This window comes from Sarcophilus harrisii, chromosome 4 (assembly GCF_902635505.1).
Source record: "Sarcophilus harrisii chromosome 4, mSarHar1.11, whole genome shotgun sequence".
NCBI classification, from domain to species: Eukaryota; Metazoa; Chordata; class Mammalia; order Dasyuromorphia; family Dasyuridae; genus Sarcophilus; species Sarcophilus harrisii.
The window spans coordinates 183,059,308-183,064,721 of NC_045429.1; positions in this window are offsets into that span (position 1 = coordinate 183,059,308).

Sequence of the window (5,414 nt, forward strand, 5' to 3'; positions counted from 1 at the left end):
TCACACTGTTAATCACCTGGATCCTCTCATTTTTGTGATAGTCCTTTCTTCTGATTTTTCTACCAATCATATTGTTCTTTTTCAGTTTCCTGTGCTGGGTCTTCATTCATGCAATCCTCACTAATAGTAGTATCCCTGGGCTTTTTTATGTGATCTCACTTGGTGATCAAGTCAGCAACTATAGATTCATATCTCATCTCTGGGCACCTTTCTGAGGGAGACTGATAACTTCTTTAAGGAGTTGGTTCTTGAAGAAGACCAAATGACACCACTATATTAGTGTTATAGGTCAGAACTCTGTACTTGAAACAAGGATTCTTACAAGGTGCTAAGTCAGTGAATTAATAATACAATGGTTATCTAGTTAAGCATGGTGATTAATAGTTCTCTAGTTCAGTACATGCCCTTAGTACTTAATATAGGTTCTACAAAATTCATACCTATGATAATGTAATTATAATAGAGCATATAAACTGGGACAAAGCCAGATTCATTCATTCCATCTCACACTCCTTCTCTTCTCCACTGATACCAATACTCCAGAAGGCTTCCAAGAAAGCTGGCTAGGGCCCCAGGCAAGGAAATTAGATTGTGAAGGAGATAATAAAGGATTCAGACTTTAACACTTGGCTATTATCATGGTGATTACTGAAACCAAGGCTGGTCCCAAGACCTCTAGAAAACCAACCAGAACATTACATGTTAGAATCAAGGTTAGTGTATCAAGCTGTGGCTAATTGTAGACTAACACAAGCTCAGAATTCTCTACTACAGGTTGGATACAAATAGTCCCTATGGACACTTGGAGTGGATTCTTTGACTTTGCACATCAAGCATTTCTTCTGAACCAATTCAATTCTACTTTGCTCATATGTTAGTGTCTCTTTTTTCAAAACACAGACAGGTGATAAAAGAGTTCAGATCATTTATTGTGTCCTTCAATATAGCTTGGTTAGCTCAGGCCTATCTCTCTGCTTGGTTCCAAGACTCTTGCAGCTTTGTCCTTGGCTTCTACCTCTGCTTTCTTCAGCCTGCAGCCAGCACCAAGTTGGAAGATGCAATGAGTCTCTTTTGCCTCAAAGATAGGGCTTGTGGGCTTTCTCCCAGAGTGCTCCTCTCCCAAGAAAAACTCTCTCAAGTTCTAAGAGCTTCCCATGTGTATATGATCTCCCAAAGGTTAACTCCGCCTTCTGGAGGGAGAGAGATTCTGGGTTATCTCCCAGAGTACTCTCTTGCCCTAAGGGAGGTGTGAATTCAGATATCTCATACTAAGCCTGAAATCTCCCAAACGTGTGAACTCCATTGAGTACTTAGATACTTATGAGCTCTCTAAAGGTATGAACACAAGCATTATTTCCATCAGTTGTACTTAGTACCTTGTTTCAAATTCTGGCCCAAAATATCTCCAAGATCAAATCAATCATATTGAACCATGCCAAATTAGATAATTATTGTCTCTATCAACTCTAATGAAGTAACACTTTGTAAAGATTCCAACACTCATAGAGCATAGTACCTTCTTTAATGAGGGCACACTATGCTGGGTGGTCCTGTGCCAGTATCTCTCATATCATATCTAAAGTTCTTCAGAGAAACCTTGAGAGTGTCCTTGTATTGCTTTTCCTAACCATCTTGTAAGTGTTTGCCCTGTATGAGTTCTTCATAAAAAAGTCTTTTTGGGAAGTGTACATTTTTTTTTATTATTATAGCTTTTTATTTACAAATTATATGCATGGGTAATTTTACAGCATTGACAATTACCAAACATTTTGTTCCAATTTTTCTCCTCTTTCCCCACACCACCTTCCCCAGATGGCAGGTTTACCATTACATGTTAAATATGTTAAAGTATAAATTAAATACAATATTAGTATACATGTCCAAACAGTTATTTTGCTGTACAAAAAAATCGGACTTTGAAATAGTGTACAATTAGCCTGCGAAGGAAATAAAAAATGCAGGTGGATAAAAATAGAGGGATTGGGAATTCTATGTAATGGTTCATAGTCATCTCCCAGAGTTCTTTCCCTGGGTGTAGCTGGTTCAGTTCATTACTGCTCTATTAGAACTGATTTGGTTTATCTCATTGTTGAAGTATATAATGATCTCCTGGTCCTGCTCATTTCACTCAGCATCAGTTCATGTAAGTCTCTCCAGGTCTTTCTGAAATCATCCTGCTGGTCATTTCTTACCGAACAATAATATTCCATAATTTTCATATACCACAATTTATTCAGCCATTCTCCAATTGATGGGCATCCACTCTGTTTCCAGTTTCTGGCCACTACAAAGAGACCTGCCACAAACATTCATGCACATACAGGTCCCTTTCCCTTCTTTAAAATCTCTTTGGGCTATAAGCCCAGTAGTAACACTGTTGGATCAAAGGGTATGCACAGTTTGATAACTTTTTGAGCATAGTTCCAAATTGCTCTCCAGAATGGCTGGATGTATTCACAATTCCACCAACAATGTACCAGTGTCCCAGTTTTCCCATATCCCCTCCAACCTTCCGCATCATCTTTCCGTATCAGTATCAGTCATTCTAGCCAATCTGACAGAATGTGTAGTGGTATCTCAGAGTTGTCTTAATTTGCATTTCTCTGATTAATAATGGGCAAGTGTACATTTAGCATTCAAACAGTGTGACCAGCCCAACTAAATTGTGCTCTTTGCAATAGAGTTTGAATGCTTGGCAGTTTAGTTCAAGAAAGATCCTCAGTGTCTGGTATTTTATCCTGGCAGTAGTTTTAAGAATCTTCCTACAACAGTTGCAAAAATCATCTGTTCCCTTAATAAACCTGGCCTCTTTCTACCATTCTGACACTTGTATACTATTTACTACTCCCCTCCAGTGATACTAGTCTCTTTCTATAATAAGACAGACCTTCTTCTAAATATGTACACTTTCATTTGATGTCTAGCCTGCTTAGAATTCTCTCTTTGTTCATCTCTGCCTCAAACCTTCCTTGGCTTCTGTGATTTATCAGCTAAAGTTCCAGCTTTTCCAATGCTCCTTTTGTAGTAATGTATGTAGGTAGATAGTCCAGTGAATAGAGTATTGGGCCTGGAGTCAGGAAGATCTAAGTAAAAGGATCTGGGCCTCAGAAATTTACTAGATGTATGACTCAAAAAAACACTTGATCTCTACTTGCTTCAGTTTCCTCAACTGTAAAATGGAGATATTAATAAATAGCACCTACCGGCTAAGGAAATTGTGAGGATCAAATGAGGTAACATTTGTAAAGCACTTAGCACAATGTCTGGCACATAGTAGATGCTATATAAATTCTGATTTCCTTCCCTTAGACAAGTATTTTGGAAATACCCTGTTTCCCAGAACTAAGGCTCAGAAAACATGCTGTGCCCTGATCTTGGCATAACAACAATCCTCTGCTCTCTGGATAATCTCACCCTCTGGCAAAGTACATTGCTTTGACCAGCAATAGGTGTTTATGATTTTTAGCTCTATTTCCCAGGGACCTAAGAGCCAACATCTATCGCATGTCTTGGCAAACTCATAATCCCTGTTCCTTGTAACTGCCAAGTGAATAGAACCAGGTACTATTATTCATGATGGTTCTGTACCCAATTGTGAGACAATCAAATTAGAGATCTTTCCCACAGAACCTAGGTATCTCTTCATTGTCCACACAGAAACTCAGATTGGGAAATAGAATTTTTATGTTTATAAATTCTTCCTTTCCTCCATAAAGATAACCTCTCCTCAGGAGATGGAGTTTCCATTTTGTAGGCATCATTTTCCTCACTCTGAAACTTATTAAACTTCAGATTGTGTCCTAACTCTCCTGCCTTTAACATGCTTTGTGCTACACCAGCCACCCACAGGTTCTAGAGACCAGTTGCTGGCTGATTGACAGACATTACTCCCAAGATAGAGACAGAGATAGATTATGTCTGTTTGTGGTATGTAATATTTTATATAGCTGTATCTATATATCTACAAAATTTGTTAATTTCCTCATTTGTAAAGTAGGGAAAATAAAAGTCACTTGATAGATTCTCATGGAGGAAGTGAATCTTATTTCGAGTCTCTACAAAAACAATGGTTCACAACTTTAGAGTTGAAAACTACATTAGAAGCTATTTAATTCAATTTTACTCATTTTATGGATGAAGAAACTGACACTCAGAGAAGTTAAACAACTTCCTCAGAATAAGTGTAAGAAGTAGAATATGAACCCAGGTTTACCTGGCTCTAAGTACAGCATTTATTCTGCATCCCATGTATGCCAGTTATAACTGTTAACTTATTTTTTAGGGTTGTTGTGGTAATCAATAAGGGTAATGTATACAAATGCTACATGGTTGATACTATTATTAGAGAAATAATACCACCTACCTTGTTTGTGAGATAACATGTAAAAGTGCTTTGCAAACATTACACTGTAATGCCGGGAAACTGAGCAAGACAGAGATTAGAGACCAATTCAATAATTTATTAAATGGAGAGAAATACTGGGATCCATGTTAATCCCAGGGCTAGAGGAGACTATCATCTCAAAGAGTCTAGCCCAGAGTATTGGGACAGGGAGCCTTTTATGGAATAAGAAGAACAATGACATAATGCAGAGACCTAGGTGGGGATAACCCCATAGAAGGAGGTTATTTACTGATATTCTAATGATATTAAGGAATGTCTATAAAACCTTTATCTCAACCATTAAGAGGGGATGGTCATAACCTAAGGCAGAATTACGAAATAGGACAAATGGAGGAACTGGTCACCCCATTAAAAGGGAACTTTGGCATAACAACACCTCTGTGTTGGATTGAGTAGTTGTGTGAGCTGGATATGTTTTTTTTTTATATTTCAACGAAAAATAAACAACAGGTTTTTGTATTCTAAAAATAACTTTTCTTCATTTACTGTTAATAAAAATATGCTAACAGACCTAGGGAAACACTTTATTAACAGGAAGAGGTGGTTGCGAAAACCTTGTGGTTGCTTATTTGTGCTGGAGCGTATCTCGCCGAGTCACCCAACACAGAGTCTTAGATGGTTATTTCCCGCTCCTTACAGGCGGAAAACCAATTCATCCAGCTCTGGCTGGGAATCCATCCAATTTCAGTCATCCCCATCTTTAGTCAATTTCAGAACAAGTCCCAGAGAAGACTACAAATCCCAGCATGCAATGCGACGAAGGGGATAAATGGTTAGGGAACAGGAAATGAGGGAGAATCCAGTCTCCGTAGTGATGGAAGGAGGGTGATTTAAAAAGCGAGAAGCCAAGGCTTTCCAAAAGCGTTGTACGGTGCTATCGGCTGATTCACTCCAACTGCTCCGGACGGCCCAAGGCCGATTTGGATTCCCCGAGCCCGGCAGTCGAAGACCTCGGAGGAACGGAAGTCTGGCGGTTGAGGCTGCGTCGCCCTTTAGGACAACGCGCTTG